The 20,834-nt window shown below is 43.6% G+C and overlaps 1 protein-coding gene, 1 long non-coding RNA gene and 1 other non-coding gene across 6 annotated transcripts in view; 2 read left to right on the top strand and 1 right to left on the bottom strand.

Moving 5' to 3' along the window:
- LOC141580296 (uncharacterized) overlaps positions 1-20,834 on the bottom strand; it is a 282,711-nt gene that overhangs the window by 27,399 nt on the left and 234,478 nt on the right. The window lies entirely within an intron of this gene.
- FGF1 (fibroblast growth factor 1) overlaps positions 1-20,834 on the top strand; it is a 105,962-nt gene that overhangs the window by 59,221 nt on the left and 25,907 nt on the right. The window lies entirely within an intron of this gene.
- LOC120365743 (small nucleolar RNA SNORA36 family) lies at positions 12,370-12,506 on the top strand. Its single transcript, XR_005580611.1, has one exon. It is a non-coding gene; the product is annotated as a small nucleolar RNA SNORA36 family (small nucleolar RNA).

The following is a 20,834-nucleotide window of genomic DNA, read 5'->3' as shown; positions in this document are numbered from 1 at the left end:
ATTCCTTTGCATATACGCCCAATAGTGCGATGGCTGATCAGATGGTAGTTCTACTTCTAATTTTTTGAGGAACCTCCACACTGTTTTCCATAATGGCTGTACCAATTTTTATTTCCACAATAGTGTACAAGGGTTCCCTTTTCTCCTCATCCTCACCAATACCTGTTATCTTTCGTCTTTTTGACATTACCTATTCTGACATTCATGAGGCGATATCTCACTGTGGGTTTAATTTGTGTTTCCCTACTGATTAGCGATGTTGAGCATTTTTATCTGCACCTGCTGGCCATTTGCATATCTTCTTTTGAGAATTATCTGTTCACGTCCTTTACCCATTGTTAATGCAGTTGTTTTCCTACTGTTGAATTGGTTGGGTTCCTTATATATTCTGGATGTTAACACCTTATCAGATGTGTTTGCAAATATTTTCTTCCATTCCTTAGGTTTTCTCTTCACTCTGTTTTCTTTGCTGTCCAGAAACTTTTTAATGTGATGCAATTCCATTGAACTATTTTTGCTTTTGTTGTCTGTGCTTTTGGAATCGTATCCAAAAAAAGGGTCACCCAGACTGGCATCAAGAAGATTTCCCCTACGTTTTCTTCTAGCAGATTTACATACTCTGGTCGTATGTGTGAGACTTCAATTCCTCTTGAGTTGATCTTTGTACTTTGTGTGAGTCAACACATATTTATTAAGCACATATTATATGCCAGGCTTGTGCTAGACATGGGATAAAAAGCTGAGCAAGATAGGGGTTCTGCCCTAATGGAGCAAAGTCAGAGGAACCATCCAGATAACTAGCATTTGGCCTCCTGGGGGACGTCTGAGGGAGAAGAAGAAATATCCTGGGGGTTGCGGCAGGTGGGGGTGGCAGTGATGTTGGCAAAGAGAGGTCCAGGCCAACAGAAAAGCAAGTTCAAAGGCTCAGGGTGAGAGTAATCATGGAACATTTGAGAACTAAAAGGAGTTCACTCTTGTTTGAAGCCACTGATGGTTCAAAGCCAGGGAACTCCTGGCCCATCTGTCTTTGCTCAGTACAAAGACCAGGAGAGCTTGGGGGCATAGAGGGTCACCAGCTATCCTCAGGAAATGATTGGAAAGAAAGCTCTTCATTCACTGCCATGCTTTGTTTACCGTCTGAGGATGGAGGCAGAACATAGATTCTTAATGACCATTTTCTGAGTAGATGAAGGAAGCCCCCACAGATGGTCTCAGCTTTCTCCTCTAGCATCACCAAGCCCCACGGAGTCATAAGACCAGGAGGCATCTTGAGAGTCAGCTGGTCCACCCTTCCCCTCCAGGCTCTGTCCTGCCCTTCAACCTCCCACAAATGGCACTGTTTTGTAGATTTTATATACTACAATAGCATGACTTGTAAATTGGGTTCTGTGGTCATATGCACCCTGAGGGAGAGACAACGTGTCCTGGTGGGTCCAGAACAGGATGCAGAAGAGCAGGGACCACAGCCCTGGATGCCCAGGCTGCATAGCAGGCAGCGAGGGAGCTCTGGCTCCCAGCACTGTTGGCCATCTACAAAGACGCCATGGTGCTTCACTTACAAATCTGCCTCTGAAGGTCAATGACCTCCACATTCTCAAAGCAGCACATCTTGTTTGCATATTATATTCCTGGTATCTTTGGTGTTGGGATTTTTAAATTTGAATTTAGTTCATCTCCTAGTGCCATGCACTGGCTAAATGCTGCTGTCTCTCCCAGAGAAGGCCACTGGGCCAACATATTCAAGGTGTCCTGGCTAGAAAGCTGCGCACAATGGATACTGCATTTGACCCACACCCATATATACCACTTGATCCTATGACCTCTTACTTGGGTGATTGCAACTGGTTTCCTTGCCTTTCCTCCCTGTCTTTCCTCCAATTTGACACTCAGCAGCCAGAGTGACATTTTAAAAATGCAAATCTGATAATATCACATCCCAGCCTGAGTATCCCATGGTTTTCCACAGTCCTTCAGACAGATGCCTACAGGACCCCGTGTGGCCTGGCCCTGCCAGCTTCCCCAGCCACAGCCCTCTCTCCTCATCCATAATGGACTCTTTTCAGTTCCCCCAAGTAAAATTTGCTCTCTCTGGACTCAGGACCTTTGCACATGCTTTTACCTGCAACCTCCCTCTCCCTACTCACTAGTAATAGAAATACTCCTTCCTCTAAGAAGTCTTCCCATCTCCCAGGCCCTATAGGCAGTTTAATACCTGGTTCCCATGGTGACCTGGAGTTCGCCACTATAATACTCAGTTCATTCAAAATCCCACGTATGGATGGAGCGAGGTCTTCCCCACTAGAATTCAAACTTCAAGAGAGTCTCACTGAGTCCGCCTTGTTATCCACGACATTCCTTATGTCTAGCACATAGTAGGTCTTCACTGAATACGTGTCAAGTGAATGAACGAATCCTCAGATTGCTAAGCAGTTGCGAACAACATTACCAAATAAAATAAGCGCCAGAGACAAACTGAAGCATAACAGGACCTCAGGGTCATTCTGTTATCCCACCAGCCTTCCTCACCCTCACGGCCTGATGTCATCGTATTATGGGCTTGTGTGTTGTGATTAGGTCCCAGTTCTTGAGATCTGGTTTCTGGCTCAGTTCAGAGAAAGCCGGGCCTTTCCACCAGGCACCATCGCGATCAGCAAAGCAGAATCTTGGAGCAAATGAGATAAGGTGAAGACGCACCGGTGTGCCTGCTAGCGACCCATCCTCTCCTTGCACTGCAGAGTCAGAAAATCCTGCCCTGGCCTCACACAGCAAAACAGAGCAAGAAGGATGGGGAGTCTTCACTTATGTTGCCTTACCCTCTGTTTTATTTTCTTCCCCGCAGCAACAACAAACAATAATTCGGTAAAGGAAATATGAGTAATGGAAAGAAAGAGAAAAAAATAAACCTATCAAAATGGGCAGTGTCCCCGGGGCCGCTGCTTTTAAAGAAAACAAAAGAGTAGATTTGGAGATATTTCAGTGGCTTTGCTAAAAAGAGAAAAATAATCAAGCTCGCCCTTCCTTTCTGGGCTGCTTTGCTTTCCTCTATCTTGTTATAGAAAAAATATCACCCAGACTAGGGAGTCTCACATCAGAATCCCCTGTGGAGTCTTGTTGAATATGCGGGTGCCAGCCCCGACACAGGCCCAGCAAAGCAGAGCCCTTTGTTGGGGGAACCCCCGTGATTCCCATGCAGGTGGGCCCTACTTTGTGGAACACAGCTCAGGGTGGGAGTACCATGTTATGTCCTGTGCCTTGTAACACAAGATGAAGCTCCGGTAAGAAGCTCAAGTCTGGCCAGGCACAACGGCTCACGTCTGTAATCCCAGCACTTTGGGAGGTCAAGGCAGGTGGATCAAGAGGTCAGGAGTTCGAGACCATCCCAGCCAATGCAGTGAAACCCCGTCTCTACTAAAAATAAAAAAAATTAGCTGGGTGTGGTGGCAGGCATCTGCAACCCCAGTGACTCAGGAGGCTAAGGCAGGAGGCTCACTTGAACCCAGGAGGTGGAGGCTGCAGTGAGCCGAGATCGTGCCATTGCACTCCAGCAGCCTGGGTGACAGAGCTAGACTCCATCTCAAAAAAAAAAAAAAAAAAAAAAAAAAAGCAGCAGCAGCTCAGGTCTATAACTGGGAACTCCAGCATCAGGCACTGCAAACTTCTTTCAAAGTTAAGCGCCATAGGTTTAACTTTGGATATGAAGAAAAATGAAGATTGTTGATTTCTTTTGTAGAAGGGGCGGGGGCCTATTCTATTCATTTTATTCACTTAAGCTGACACTAACTGAGCTGTCCGCACAGGGAAGGACCTGTAGCAGGTACAGTAGAAAGGTGACAATGGTGATGGATTTGAGCAGGATGAAGATGACGGTAACTCACATTTACTGAGACCTTAGTGCGTGCCAGGTGTTTTATATGCATTATCTCATTTAATCCTCCCAACACCCTATGAGTTATTATTATCATCCCCATTCTGTGGAGAAGAAAACCGAATAAAACGGAGGTACAGGGCAGTGAAGTGACTTGCCCAAAGACACCCAGCAAGTCAGTTCAGAGCTGCATGGGAAGCCAGGTCTCCCTGACTCTGGAGTCTAGTCTCTCTTAAGACATTCAGCCCCTGCCTCTCTGATTACTTAAATTAAGTGGAAAAGGTACAAGGAAATCAAAAGAAGAACTGCAAATTATATAGCTTTCTGCAACAGGCAGCAATCAACCTGGGGACATCTGGGGAGTCTTCTCCTGTTCTGGTTAATTACTCTATTTGTTACTCTTTGTTACAAGCAGTCATGAAAAACAAAAACAAAAACCCAGCAATAACCAAAACAACTATTTCCCCTCCTCCATGGAAGGGTGGAATCAGCACATTTTTACAGAAATTCAAGCAGCCCCATTACCCACGAAAGTATAGGAGCCAGAAGCTCTGCAGTCCAAGCTGGGGAGGGAGGCTTCATTATTTTGTGAACTCCCAAAGGAAGAAAGGCATTAATAATACTATTTGTGGTGAGCTTGTCACATGCTGGGTACTGCACTATCCCCTCTACACGTTATTATCAAATTTGATCTTTGCAACTCTATGAGTAAGTACTATTCAGATGAGGAACCAGACTCAGAGAGGCTGGCAGCTGGCCTGTAGTCACACATCTGCTCAGTGGCAAGGGGTCCGAATTCCAGCCATGGTTCTTACTCAGCATCTAGGCTGTCTCCTCTTTTAAATTCAAGGATACCATTTGGAATTTTAAGTGAGCAAGAATTAACAACTGTCTGCCATTTTTAACTTGGCTGTGCCAAGCCTCACTTCAATCTGGGAGACTCACTGGATTCTTATCTCGGCAAGTATTACTGCCTGCCTTCAATACACTATGCTCTGTGCCAGGCGCAAGAGCCCTGCATTTAATAAGTGGGAGATGTGGTTACAGTGGATAACAGGGACACACATAAAACACTTAGAGGTGATTTCACTAGAGGGAAGTCGACTCAACAGAGTCATCCGTGCCTAGAGATTCACGGAGGAGCTGAGCTTTGAACAGATACTACGAGTGGAGGAGAGGTCAGAAGTCTGGGAATGAGCTTTGAACAGAGGTCGGAGCTGAGAGACTTCTGATGGTGGTGTAGCAAAGCAGTGAAGTGGCCCCTGAAGCGTCAGAGGCAAAAGGCAAGTCCGAGGCTGCTTTTGGCCAGTGCTGTGGTGGGTTCTGCACCCCGTGACCTGGGGCACGCTGGACTCCGGCAACAGTCACAGGCCCACGGGGCTGGAAGAGCATCCCTCAGGCAGGGGCACACGCCCAGAAATGGATGCAGGGAAGTTCCATGAATCTGCATCTTCAGAGCAAGTGTAGGCAAAGGGACCAAACCTCCACTTTTCTGAGGGGACTCTGAAACCAAAGTCAGCAGACCTAAAACTTTCACTTTAATTTCTCTTCTACCTTTAAGAACAGACCTATAAATCAGAAAGTAAGGAGACAGACGTCAAGGAGTATAAATGGAACTCAAGCCTATAACAGGTACACAATTTCGGAAATGTCTGAGTAAAACCCTTAATAAAGTGCATGTGCTTTCCCCCAGTACTTCCATTTCCATAAATTCTTGCCAAGGAAGTAATGGGATGGTGGCAAAGATGACTACAGCAGTTTTGCTTATAGTAGTGATAAAAAGTAAACCACGTAAACGTCCATCAATAAAGGGTTAGTTGACACACACTAACCCTTAGTTAGTTCAATGCACTAACCCTACATTAGTAACGAATGAAAGGCATTAGTAATACTATTTGTGGTGAGCTAGTCACACGCTGGGTACTGCATTATTCCCTCTACATGTTACTATCGAATTTGATCTTTGCAACTCTGCGAGTAAGTACTATTCAGATGAGGAACCAGACTCAAAGCGGCTGGCTCCTTGTATCCTATCATGGACTCCTATACAGCCATTACAAATGAAGGTGTAGATTTACGTTTATGAATGAGGGTTAAATTCCTAATGCATTGAGTAAAGTCCGATCATAAAAATAGGTTATAAAACAGTTCTCTGTCTATATATGATTCCACTTTGTAAGATGCTTACATCTCTATGAACAGAAAAAGTTAGCAGAAGGTATTTCTGGTAGATAGGATCATGGACAATCTTTTAAAACTTTTTCTGTTTATCTGTATTCTCTAATTTTTATATCACTCCCTTATAGTTAAAGCTTTGTAAGTGGACTGATGTCCCCTGCTTTGTTGAATTGACACAACAGCAAAGCAACAGACCTTAAATATTAACTCTTTGTTTCCCAAAAGTATGGGACATGTGCTCTTGTTGATATAAGAGAAACTCTGAGGGGTACTGAGACATATCTTTCAATAACATCACAGTGGGAAGGAAACCCCCATGTTTAAGTCTCCTTAAGTCATTTTGTTTATTCAAGGAGAAAACCTTGGCTTGGGACAATTGTTTTCAACTTCCGTAGAAGAACTGCTCTTCTCTCTTTATAACCAAAAGAACTCAGCAGACAGGAGGCAGCATCTAAGTAGAAGTCAACGTCATTTCTGTGCTTCACTGTATGACTGCCTTTATGACTGCCTTCTATTTATAGGAATTTTTTGTGATTACCCCAGAAAGATAAGGCTTGCTTTAAATAAGAAAATTAGACCAGGCACGGTGGCTCACGCTTGTAATCCCAGTACTTTGGGAGGCAAGGTGAGAGGATCACCTGAGGTTGGGAGTTCAAGACCAGCCACCATGGCAAAAACCCATCTCTACCAAAAATACAAAAAAATTAGCCAGGCATGGCAGCATACACCTTTAGTCCCAGCTAATAGGGAGGCTGGGGCAGAAGAATTGCTTGAACCCAGGTGGTGAAGGTTGCACTGAGCTGAGATTGCACCACTGCACTCCAGCCTGGGCAACAGAGCCAGACTCCATCTCAAATAAATAAATAAATAAATAAATAAATAAATAAATAAATAAAAGCTAAGAACTGCTTGTCAGTAATTTAAATACAATTTAAAGGTAAAGAATGAGTTAAGAGGATAATGATCAAAGTAAGTAAGGCAGCACACTTGTATTGAAATCTGAGGCAAAGGGTGTTAACCCTTAGTGAAGATAAAGCTACCCCTACTGGAATATCTGTGCACTGAAATATCCCAATAGTTCCCCCAGGTCTTGATTTCTATCTTATCACTTTAATATAAAAACAATAGCATGGAAATAATAAATGAGCAATTTGCTCAGGTGATGACCCATCCAGTGGGGAAATAATTTCAGAATAGGATTCTGAGAATGTCTAGATAAATCCTGCTGGGAGAGTGATTGAAGAGAAAGGTTCCTAAGAGAAGATAAAATTTCTTTGCAATGTTTGCCCTGAGGAAAGAGGCCCTTCCACAGGAAGAAGGTCAAGTCCAGTCTATTTTTATAAGTGTTTTTCAAGTGGTTAGTGGACGTATTTCCTGTGGTTCCCAGGAATTCTGCAGCAGGCTCTCAGGAGGATGTTGGTGATAGGGAACAGGGACTTGATGAGCGAGAATCAATAATTATCTCTATATTTGCTTCACTTTTTTCTACAAAAATAATCTAGGGGAAAAACACTTGCTTTGGAAGAGCAAAGTTCATGACAACAAAGAGGAGAATGGGACATGAGTCCCTTAGTGTGTAGCAGAGTCCTTAGGTCAAGATTCTACAAACTGAAAACGTATCTGTTCACTTGTTCCCTCCCTCCCTCATTTACTCAATAAATATTTGAGCAACTTCTCTACACCAGCTATCACTTGATGGATGGGCAGAAGGTGTTGAATAAACACAGCTTCTGCCCTCCAGCAGCTTACAGTCCAGTGTGGGAAAATGATGTCAAACAAGGAAACGCATGGACGTATATAAAATTAATTACAGATGATGGTGAATGTTGGAAGGAAAAGAACAGGTGTCTGCAAAAGAGAATCAAGGGGGCAGAGAAGGAACTACCTTAGATGGGGGAGCCAGGGAAGATCTCTTAGGAGGTGGTACTTTAGCTGCCCTCTGATGGGAAGCTGCCCATGGAAAACTGTTAAGGAAGAGCATTGCTGCAGAGGGAACAATTTGTAGGAAGGCAGCCATGTGGAGGAGACCATAGTGGGCTCAAGGACCCCAGGGTATGTGCAATGGCTGGAACAGAAGGGCAAGGGAGAGGGGAGCAGTAGGTGAGGCCAGACCATACAGGGTCGCATAGGCCATGGTAAGGTTCTGAATTTTACTTCATGGAAATGGAAAATCATGAAAGGTTTTAAGCTAGGGAGTAGCCAATCTGATATATGCTTTATAAGATCTCTCTGGTTCTGTGTATAAAAGTTGGGGCTGGGCGTTGTGACTCTTGTCTGTAATCCTGGCACTTTGGGAGGCTCAGGCGGGCAGATCACAAGGTCAGGAGATCAAGATCATCCTGGGCAACATGGTGAAACCCTGTCTCCACTAAAATACAAAAAGTAGCTGGGCGTGGTGGCACACACCTGTAGTCCCAGCTACTCGGGAGGCTGAGGCAGGAAAATTGCTTGAAACTGGGAGGCAGAGGTTGCAGTGAGCCTCCATTGCACCATAGCACTCCAGCCTGGCAACAGAAAAAAAGTGATGGGAAGGGGCCAAGAACAAAAGAGGGGGCTATTTCAGAAGGTAACGCAGGAGCTGCTGGTGGATGGGACCCACTGTGGGCAGTGGGGTTGGTAATAAGCATTTAAATGTGATGACCCTTCACTGCAGCCCAAGGCTTGATTAGCAGACCTCAGAAACGTCAGCCAGATAATAGCAGGGACTAGGATGAGGGGTGAGAGGCACTTGCTTTGGGTAAAAATGTACTCAGCACTCAAGATAAATCACATTTTAATGCAGTTTTTTTTTTTTTTTTTTTTTTTTTTTTTTTTTTTTTTTTGAGACAGAGTCTTGTTCTGTCATCAGGCGCCAGGCTGGAGTGCAGTGGCGCAATCTCGACTCACTGCAATCTCTGCCTCCCAAGTTCAAGGAATTCTCCTGCCTCAGCCTCCCGAGTAGCTGGGACTACAGGCGTGCACCATCACGTCCAGCTAATTTTTGTATTTTTAGTAGAGAGTGGGGTTCACCATGTTGGCAAGGATGGTCTCGATCTCTTGACCTCATCATCTGCCTGCCTCGGCCTCCCAAAGTGCTGGAATTACAGGTGTGAGCCACCGAGCCCGGCCTAATGCAGTATTTTTCCAAAATCCAATTGAATGCAAAATATTTGTGATGAACAAAATATAAAATAATATTAATAAAGAGGATGAATAACCGTGATAATGTTAAGCAAAACAAACTTGAAATGTGCCCCCATGAGGCTTACATTAGTGTGCATGTACACTTGTGTGGAGTGAGACAGATAATAACAAACAAAAAAGTAAATACAATTCTAAATTATCATAAATGCCATGAAAGAAACCCATTTCGGTCTGAGACAGAGAACAAGGAAGTTAGGAGGGCTCCCTTAGATAGGCTGGGCCTAATGTAATTGGACTCTGAGGCAAATACTCTGCCTAGAAATGTTATGTGTTAATGAAAATTTTTGCAGTACAGCACAGTGGCTCATGTCTATAATCCCAGAACTTTAGGAGGCCAAGGTGGAAGGATCGCTTAAGGCCAGGAGTTCAAAACCAGCCTGGGCAACATAGCAAGACCTTGTCTCTACTGGAAAAAAAAAAAAAAAAAAAATTCTTTGTTTTTAATTAGCTGGTCATGGTGGTATGTGCCTGTAGTCCCAGCTACTCAGGAGGCTGGGCAAGAGGATCACTTGAGCCCAGGAGTTTGAGGGTACAGTGAGCTGTGTTTGTGCCACTGCACTCATGCCTGGGCAACAGAGCAAGACCCTGTTACCTACAGAAAAATGATTTTCGCAAATGAAATCTATCAAACTTCCTACATAGCATAACATTTTACAATCTAATAACTGAGAAGTTTTGAACAGATCTATATAAAAGTTATTCTCACGACTGAGGGTTCAAGAGTACAGTATCATGAAACACTAGGAAATGTTCTGGCCTCTGTCTGCCCCACCCCAGGGGCCTATCTAAATGTCTAGATTTATCAAATTTCATAAGAGCCCATTGAACCTGACAATGCCAAGGAGGAGCCAAGGAATGCAGGATCTTGAACGTGAAGAGGAATTATGTGCGGAAAGATGGCAGCTCCAAGAAGCAACGAGAAGTCGCTCTGACGTTCCTCCTTACGTCTTGTTGCCTAATCTGCTTTCAAAGGCCAATAACTTTAAAATTCTCCATTTTTCACACAACCCCACCCAACAAAGTGAGTCTTTAATCTCTAAACATGACAGGGGGCAGTGGACATGAAGGATATAAATGGCTCTGAAAGGTCAGCTAGAAAAAAAGAAACGAGGAGAGAAACCTCGAGGAGTTGAAGGGATAAAAGCAAACCATGCTTTGAGCTACCTGCCAAAGTTAAAGAAAACTCCCATGAGAGGCCACGTTTGAGGGATGAGTCAAACTACTGTCATAGTTATCGGCAACTACCTCTAACCTCATGATTTTTCTGATAAATGGCATCTTGACTGCAAAGTCCACCTTCCTTAAGGTGCTAGATACCAAGGCAGACTTATCTCTTAGTATAGCTTCTTAGATTCAAGATTTCAACTCACCTCCAAGCCCTTTCCTCCCTTATTAGACACCAGTCCTGTCCTGGGGCCTTTGGTGATGTTCTCTTGCTCCATCTCCTTTCCATAAAGGAGGATTCCTTTTCCTGCCAACAGCTGGGCTGTGAGTGGAGCCAGGTGTAGAATACCAGTGATGTGGTCACAGAACCATGAGAGCCATCGGTGGTGTTGCAACGGGGCAAACAGTGCAAACGGGAGAATGGTTCCTTTCCGACTGTTTGTGTGGGATCAAAGGGAGTTGGCAAGTATATGGAACCTCTAAAAATAGGGCACATCCTTAAAAAGAAAGAATGCAAAAAGAAACAAGTTTTACTTTGTCCTAGTGTAGGCTCTGCAAAAACTCGGCCCTGGAAGGCAGGCACTGGGGCAAGTGACTGTTTTCTTCTTGCCCTTTGACTATGACACCAACTGGATCCGTTTGCAAATCCTGGGTCCTGCTCCCCTGCCTGCTTCCTGCATAGTGCTTGGGGCATGCTGGGGCCTCCATGGCCCCCTTTCAAGATCCAGAATAGACTCTGACATATGAAACGAGCTCCACGGGGTTTACATTCCTTCTTCGTATCCAAGCACCTTAATACACAAAGCCTCATGCTGGGATTGCTAACTGTTCTTCCAGAGATGCCTGGATATCGTCTGTCTGGCAGAAATGTGAGCTTCGTCCTTTTTATTTTTTAATGTTTTGAGGGAGCCTGAGACCCTTGGAAATGGGGATGACATTATAAACTGATGTTTTGGGATTGAGGGTTTTATTTTTGACTAAGCCTCAGATTTGCTTTGGTAAGCTGTCCAGCCTCTCTGCAACACACTTCTCTTGGCTGGAGAAAAAGGGGAGGTGTTCATCTAGCCCATATGATGGAGGAACAGCAAATACAAAGTGATTATGAAGTACCTGATACAGGTATGGTATCTACACCATACCTATCCAGAGAAGCTTGTTTATTCACACCAAATTCTCAGTGAAACCCCAACTGCGATCAAAGTTCAGATATCAACCCACTAAACACAGGTTCATATTAACAAGGATAACGAGAGCTGGCTTTCCTAGCACTCAGCTAGGCAAGGTCCCTCCCAGGCCTTGTCCTGCTCCTTTCTCATGGTGCTGTAATGAGATCAGCACTCTTAACAGCTTCATTTTACAGAGAAGACAACTGGGGTCCAGAAAGCTTACATGACTTGCCTGGTTTGCAAGAACTTAACGACACAGCAGAAACCCAAATCCAGGTCTACGACTCTCAGGTTGTGAGAATTTCCATTTTCATGACATTTCCCACCCAGTCTGAAGTCATCTCTGGCCTCTCCCCTGCCCTTCATCTGCAATGACCAAGGACTGCCCTGACAAGGGCCAAGATGGTCTCACAGGCTACAGGGTGACAATCAGGAAAGTCCCCCAGTGAAGAGGACAGGCCAAAGGGGAGGAACTTGCAACATTGCATTCAGTCAAAACAGATATCTCCTTTAGAGCATGAATGAACGGGCTATACACGCTACAGGGGCTGACAGAGAACAAAGAACAGAGAAGCTCGAGGGTCACTCAGTTCAAGGGGCATTTTATTCTCTTATCCACATTTATTCGGCAATGAAGAGAGCAGACTCTGGAGTCAGCAAACTCTACCTTCCGATCTCAGTTCCAACATGTTTTAGCTTGGTGCAAAAGCAATTGTGTTTTGCCATTATTCTTAATATTTACTGATATGACCTTAGAAAAATGACCTAAACTTTGAGCCTCACTGCCCTTAGCTGCCAAATGGGAAACTCAAGCAATGCCCTGAGTTCAGTCGAGGGCAGCTTCCCTTTTCTGTTCGCTCAACTTTGGAACTTTGGGGCATTAAAACAGGCTAGGGGAGGTGATTACATAGAGAATATTATTCTATGCATCTCCCTCCTAGCCAAAACAAAAAATGCAATACTTTCCTAACAGAATCGTTTTGAGGATTAATTAATGTAATGTGCTTAAAACCATATCTGGCACACAGTAAATGTTCAAAAAGGGTCACTGTATAATTATTTGTAGACATATTTTATTATTTACAGGTATGTCCAGAGTCAGCTATTGAGTGACAAATGGTAGGGCAGGTCCTCAGCATTTCTAAAGAGAAAACAAACACATCCTTCAAAAGACTGCGTCTGGAGAAGCTGAATTGTCTAGGTCAAAAGGGAAGAAAAAAAAAAAAAGATGCAGCAAACAGACCATCTTTCTAAAAGCTGGAAGGTTTGCTGATTTCGAGAAAGGAATGTTGTTGCTGGGCTGGTTCTGGAAATTGTAACTTGCACAACAGATTCAAAAGATTTTTGGAGACACATCAGTAAGAGACGGCTAAAGGAGGCAGCGGAGGGCTGCCAGAGCCCCTGCAGAATCACTTTGCATTTGGCGCAAAGCCCTGGGACTTTAATGTGTCCGTCTGCAGGAAGGATATTTCCATTTAAGATGTGTGCAGGTCTTTAGGATGGCCCAGGGCCGGCAGGACAGTTTGGACCATGGTGTACCATTAAAGTTCAGACAGGATGGGGGCCGGCAGAGCATGCCATTGCACCAGGGAGCACTCTGTTTTTTCTTTTGGAGTGGATGCTGTTTTCTCTAAGCACTTAAAAGAATTCCTAACCTCCAACTGAATGATGCTCTATGAGGGGGAGTGTTTTGTGGGTGAATAAGCCAGACTGCAGAGAAAAAAGATCAGAATCAAGGAAAGAAATAAAGGATATGGGAGGACACCCGTGGGGATGTGTGTGCACACGTGTGTGTATGTGTGTGCATGTGTGCGTGCATATGTGTGTGCGCATGTGTATATCTGTGTGTGTGTGTGTGTGTGTGTGTGTTTGTACTTCTCTTTGTTAAGAAGTATGCAAGCTGGGGCTGGGATTGAGCTGTTTGGTGACACAGCTGGAGCAGATAACAGCCCTCACTTCCTGCCAGTTACACTAGCTCCAAGCATCTATGTCCCTCTCATCTGAAACACAGCTTGATGAGTCTGGTATGGCTAGATTGTAAACTCCTTAAAGGCAGTAACTGATTTCTCCTACCAACCCATAATGCCTTATTTGAAAAGCTTTGGGCTAGATATGTTTCAGAATCCAGAATTTGGGTAATTTTAGAAAGGTAGTATGGTTCATACATTGTATATCATGGAACAACTCCAGTGGAGTCTGGGACAGTACCCTAGAATCAAACACATTAGCAACTGCACCAAATTATATAAGCATTATTAACACAAAGCAGAATAAATAGACTTTAAGTCTCAGAACAGTTTGGGCCAGGTTTTGCCACAATCTAATAGATTAATAGATAGAAAGAACTTATAGCTTTCAGAGCTTTTTGAATTTCAGAACTGTGGATTAAGGATCTCAGGTCTGGCTGGGCGTGGTGGCTCACACCTATAATCCCAGCCACTCAGGAGGCTGAGGCAGGAGGATCGCTTGAACCCGGGAGGTACAGGTTGCGGTGATCCACTACCATACCATTGCACTCCAGCCTGGGCAACAAGAGTGAAACTTGGTCTCAAAAAAAAAAAAAAACAAAACAAAAAGGATCTCAGGTCTTTCTTTTCTTTTTTGAATTTCCAGGACATCTGCAGCATTCTGCCCATGACAGGCACTGAGTAGAAGTTGCTGACATCTAGAGTATGTGACATCTTGATCTCCCTCAAATAATATTTGATTCTGGAAACCAGGAGAGAGTTTATTCTCAGTGACGTGGGGAGTCTTTAGAATTAAAAGTATTCTAAATTAAAGAACAGAAGAGAAAGACTATTAAGCCTGTAGGTTCTCTGTCATCCTGAACAGATGACGTATACTGAAAACTCATCACTAGCACATCGTATTGAGCACCAAAGCAAATGAGGAGTGCATCATTGCACATAAGTGACAATGGAATGTTCTAACCTATCACTTAGAACATGGTATGTTTTGAATGTTGCTAAAGTATTTCTAAATGGGCCAGGCATGATGGCTCACGCCTGTAATCCCAGCACTTTGTGAAGCCAAGGCAGGAGGATTGTTTGAGCCCAGAAGTTCAAGACCAGCCTGGGTAACAGAGTGAGACCCCCCAATCTCTACAAAAAATTTTTAAAAGTTAGCCAGGCAGCCAGGCATAGTGGCTCCACCTGTAATTCCAGCATTTTGGCGGGGGGTCGAGGCAGGCAGATCACCTGATGAGGTCTGGAGTTCAAGACCAGCCTGGCCAACAGGTTGAAACCCTGTCTCTAATAAAATTACAAAAAAATTAGTCCAGCATGGTGGTGGGTGCCTGTAGTCCCAGCTACTTAGAAGGCTGAGGTCGGAGAATCGCTTGAACTCAGGAGGTGGAGGTTGCAGTGAGCTGAGATTGTACCACTGCACTGCAGCCTGGGCAGCAAAAGTGAAACTCTGTCTCAAAAAAAAAAAAGGCTAGCCAGGCATGGTGACCCATGCCTATAGTCCCAGCTACTTGAGAGGCTGAGGTGGGAGGATAGCTTGAGCCCAGAAATTTGAGCCTACAGTGAGCATGAGTGTACCACCACACTCTGCACTCCAGCCTGGACCTCAAGACCCTATCTCAAAAAAAAAAAAAAAAAAAAATTAAACGACAAAATATTTCTAAATATGATAAATCAAGTTTGTTCAATCCTAAATCAATAGCAGATGATTCGCAAAACTGACAAACAGGGTACATAGCTGGTAATAAGCTAACATCTGTCAAATGCTTACACGTTCTCAAGCGCTGAGATGACAGTAACGCTGCGCAGTAGCTACTGTTATGCAGCTCCATGTTGCAGATGAGGAAACTGGGGTGCTGAGAATGAATCATTTGCTAGTGAGTGTCAACCAGGACTCAAACCCAAGTTTAGTAGTATGCTGGGTAAACCAGCTATCAGAAGGGGAAAACATAAGAATTTTAAAAGCCCTGGCATTCGCCAATTTCTATACTATAAATACTCTCACCAGGGTTGATTTCAAGCTACTAATGGTTTAATAATAGTAAAATTCCTGAATATTTAATAATTGGTTTTTGAACTTGTAGGAGCTGTCTCCTGCACACCACTGTCAAGTTCATCTCATAGTCAAGTCCACAGTTTACTGTCAGTCACGGAAGATGAGATTTCAGCTCATGGAACAGAACTGGTTTGCGGGCAGCATGCTGAGATGCTAGCCCAGGCTAGTCAGCTGTGGCTACACTCCTACCTCAGACCCAGTACAGATCATGGAGGGTGGAGTAGGAGAAGCAGAAAGCAAAGAACACTGTCTCCCTTTCTTCAGGCAAACTTTCCTTCACCAGGGAGTGTGAGGTGGGTCCCTGCCAGCCTAACATGCCTTGGCAGAAATAACAAAACCTGGATTTTTTTTTCCAGGCCCTACAAATATTTTTCTTGGTTAGATAAGGTCAGACTTGAGACTAAAGGAGCTGATCACTTCCTTTCTGAGATCCTTAATTTCCACAGTATTTCCTTTAAAGAAACAAGGAAGTATTATTACAAGATGGGAACAGGGTTGGAGCCTGTCTTTAACCAAAGGCAGGGTATTCTGGCCTAATTAAAATCCAATTAAAATACATTTAGGCTCTTGGCTTAGCTTCTTTGTCAATACCTGTAGGACATCACCTGCTAATTAGGTCATCTGATAAGATGTTCCAGGAGAGGCTCCTGAGAAAGGACTGGCCTTCAATCAACAAGAATTCACAGGACACCAATTATGCATAGGTATTTGCTCAATGCTAAATATGGAAAGAAAAGGCATAGTTTATGTTGCAGGGCCTCAGAGGCTAATGAAGGAGTCAGTCAAGCAGTTAAATTACATGCATTTGCTCATTCAACAAATGTTTATCAAATTAGGCACCATTAGGTGCCAGGCATTTTGCCAGGCACTGGGATACCACTGTGAGCAAGACCGATTGGTTTGTACTGTCATGGAGCTGACGGTCCAGTCATGAGAAGAGACATTAATTAAATAATCACAAAAGTGAATGTGTAATTCAACACTGGTAGTAAGAGCTATGAAGAAATGTTAAATGGTCCTATGAGAACTGGAGGAACCTGACTCAGTTCAGGGAAGACAGGAAAGGCTTTCATGAGGAATTGAGAGTTGAACTAGGATTTGAAGAAAAACTAGGATTTAACCAGGAGGGTAGGGTAGAGAGAAAGAGAGGAACACCACTCCAGAGGGAACAGCATGGGCAAAGGTCCTAGGGTGGGAGGGAATCAGGAAATGGAAGGCCAGTTTGGAGGGAGACATGGTAGGAAGTGAGGCAGAGGGGGAGTAAGGGCTGAACCTCCCAGAATCCTGCAGGCCACAGCAAGGCTTTTGTTTCTGTTCCAGAGCAACGGGAAATCACTGAAGAGTTTAGGCATGGGGATATAGATGGGAATTACACCAATGCATTGTTACAGTGAAGTAAAGGAAATTCCGTCATGAGAGCACAGCAGAATCAAAGCATCTAAACTGGGATATGTGGTACAAAGAAAGAGTAGGGAGCTTAGGGTTGGGTCACATGTCCAAATTAGGCTTGCTCGAGATGGAACTATCCAGCTAAATTTTTGAAGGGTGAGTGTGACTTAGCCAGACCATGGCGAAAGGGTGGGGGAAAGGAGAGAGAGAGAGAGAATGCTGTTGGCAGAAGGCGAATGTTTGGGTGAGTGTGAGGGTGTAGGGGGACTATAAAAAGATGCCAATCAAAGAAAAAGTCACAAGGTTAAGAAGGGGCCAAATGATGAGAGCCTCACAGGTCATGGCAGGAGTCTGGGTTTTATCTTGAAAGGTAGCAGGAAATCACTGACCCAGTCAAAGATCACCAGCAGGGGAGTGATGAGTTAGAATGGTCACTAGCAGCAGGATTGACAGTGGATCGAAAGAAGGCAGTGCTGGAAAGGCAAGACCTGCTGCAGCAGCCCAGGTGAGACAGGTGCTGGGTCTGTGCTGAGGCAACAGCAGTGAGGCTGGAGAAAACAGGGTGGCTCTAGGAGGCACTAAACAGGTAAAACCGAAAGGGCATTGTCAGCAACTGAATGGGTGGGAGTGATTTCTATTCTGCCCAGAGAATAGTCTGAATGAAACAAATTCTTCTATTGAGTTGTCTTGCCTTATGACCTGGTACACAGTCAACTTTTGTAAATGTTCCTTGTGTCCTTGATAAGAATGACGTTCACTTCATTGTTGGGTGCAAGGTTCTTCTATACACTCATCAATCAAGTTTACGAGTTGTGTATTTCAGTCCTCTACATACTTATTCATATTTGGTATCTGTTTGCTCTATCATTTATGACAGAAATGTATCATAAAATCTCCCACCACCACTGTGGATTTGTCATCTTCTCTTTACATATTTGTCAATTTTTGTTTTATGTATTTTGAGGCAATGTCATTAGGTATATACATGTTTGAAATTTATCTTTCTGTTGAATTAATCCGCGTATTATGTGGCAATCCCTTTTATCTTTAGTCATTCTTAGATCTATTTTATCTGATATTAATATAGCCACACGAATTTTTAATTTTTTGTTAACATTTTTCTGGTACCTATTTTTCATTCTTTTACTTTTAACCTTCCTATGTTATTATGTTTTAAATGTGTCTCTTGTAATCGGAGTGCAGACGGATTTTTTTTAACCAGTAGCTAGTAAATTTAGCACATTTACATTTATTGTGATTATAAATATATTTGTATTTATTTTGTCCACCTAATTTTGAGCAATTTTTTGACTTTATTTTCTCTTTTCCTTTTTCTGGATTATTTTGGATAAGCACAGCTTTGTTTGTTTGTTTGGTTGGTTTGAGATAGAGTTTCACTCTTGTTGCCTACACTGGAGTGCAATGTCGTGATCTTGGCTCACCACAACCTCTGCCTCCCGAGTAGCAGAGATTACAGGCATGCACCACCACACCCAGCTAATTTTTTGTATTTTTAGTAGAGATAGGGGTTCTCCATGTTGATCAGGCTGGTCATGGTCAAGATAAGCATAGTGTTACTTATTCCACCTTATCTCTCTTACCCCTACCAGTGCTGGTTGGACTAAATACATTCTTTTTCTTTTAGTCGTTACCTTTAACATTTAATATGTATATTTGACTTAACAAGATTTAAAGTTAATACCTCTAAGGAAGAGTTAAGACTTTTGGGTGATGCCACTCATAGTGACAGGGAGCAGGGACTTAGAGCCTATTTGGGACCGAAGCTGAGGCCTGCTTTGTACATGCTGGGTTTGAGGATATATCCAGTTATCACCTTAGCAGGTGTCTGTCTACACATCTACCTTCAGTGGCTTTATACGCTTTGCAAAACATCCTCCTTCGTGAGTATTCTACATTGCCTACACAGTGACAGGGATCAAAAACAAAACTAAAAAATAAATGTCATTGTTCGCCTTCCTTTGATTCCTAACACACCACAGTCTTTCCTTCCAGCTTAGTTGTCAGGGCCAAGCTGAGCATAGATGTCTCCTGGAAGTAATGGGCTTCACAAATAACTACAATAGCTACATAATAACTGTCACTATATTAACTGTTGATAAGCTCAGAACTGAGTCTGAAATGCAGACCAAGATTTTTTTCTTACATAACCATGGCTCACCTCTGCCTCCTTCATCTTGTGTGCTCTGTTTACGGCTTAAGTCACAGGGGGAGGAGCTTAGCTCATTTCCATCAAATATAGGAATGAAAAACTTACATTTTCAAAGCAATTAAAAAATTATTTTAAATTAAACATTTAATCACAGCTGACTTAGATCCACCAGGCTCCAACTGGTTCAACATAACCAATTACTATTACCTCCTATAGACCAGGTCCCATTTTTCAAGTGCTATAAGAATACTGTACCCATTTAATCCTTCAGACAACTGTGTGAGAGGCAGGATGAGAATTACCAGAGGAAACATCTCAGAAGGAGTGAATGACTCGCTAGTTTCCTAGAGCCAAAATGGTTGCTTCCTATCCACATCCCGTTCACCTGTCAGAGTTCAGGTCTTCCAGAACCACAGCTGAAAAAGAATGTCAGCCTTAACATGGATGTTCCAATAGCCTTGCTGTTCCTCTATCGTGGGTGTCACAGATGAATTTTAAAAATCCTCTGGATTTCCTAAAATCTCATCAGTGCCCCAAATCTCAAAGGGCTGGGCGTCATGTACAACGATGAGCTGGAGTTCACTGGGCTTGATCTTCTCAATTTCCCAACACAGCACACATAATCCCCTCCTCTGACAGCCAGTAAAAAGAAATAGTAACAAGAAGCAGAGCTTATAAATTTCCGTTACACTTAATGCCTGATTTCACTTAGTTAATGGATTCACTTATTAGAGCAATTTGTATAAATCTCCAAGGGCCTGCTAAGGTTGCTGCCTTCTGGTTGTATCACGTCATATATTTCCTTTAGTTCTATCCTTTAACAAAAAGCGGATTGGCAAGGAACTTTGGACCAACTACTGCTCAAAGCATAGGTAAATTGTAAATAAAGTTTAAAATAAGGGCTTTTCATGCCCTGGGGTTTCCTTTAGCAACAAAAAGGGATTTCATTTTTTGTGTGTTTCAGCTGAGTCATAAATCCCAGCTACCATGGTCTCAGTGCCATGTTGATTCCAGGCTTATTTTCAGGAGTCTACATGTCTCCTTCAGGTTTTCAGTTGTGTGGACCTGAACCGAAAGGTTTTGGGAGCCATCTGACATCAGTATAGGCACCCTCATCATGGTCCCTCTCACTGAGAGGAGCAGGCAGAAAGCAGAGGTATGGCCTTGTGTAACGGCAGGTACACCGTGGTCGGGAGGGAGGGCCTCTGAGGACCTGCTGCGCTCTGGCTGAGGGCATTTAGCCAGTGAGAACTCCACAGTGATGAAGTCTGGGCTACATGGCTCATATGCACATGATCTAGAATCCAGGTGGATCTGGAAGGAAGGCCATTCTTTTTTTTTTTCTTTTCTTTTCTTTTTTTTTGAGACAGAGTCTCACTTTGTCATCCAGGCTGGAGTGCAATGGCACAATCTTGGCTCACTGCAACTGCTGCCTCCCAGGTTCAAGTGATTCTCCTGGCTCAGCCTCCCAAGTAGCTGGAACTACAGGTGTGCACCATCATGCCCAGCTAATTTTTGTATTTTTAGTAGAGACAGGTTTTGCCATGTTGGCCAGGCTGGTCTTGAACTCTTGACCTCAGGTGATCCACCCACCTCGACCTCCCAAAGTGCTGGGATTACAGGCATGAGCCACCATGCCTGACCTGAAAAGCCATTCTTAATATGAAATTGCCCCACAATCAGAGGCAAATGGGGACCT

This window comes from Saimiri boliviensis, chromosome 1, assembly GCF_048565385.1.
Source record: "Saimiri boliviensis isolate mSaiBol1 chromosome 1, mSaiBol1.pri, whole genome shotgun sequence".
Lineage (NCBI taxonomy): Eukaryota > Metazoa > Chordata > Mammalia > Primates > Cebidae > Saimiri > Saimiri boliviensis.
The sequence above is the reverse complement of the archived record's forward strand: the minus strand, read 5'-3'. Positions and strand labels throughout refer to the sequence as shown.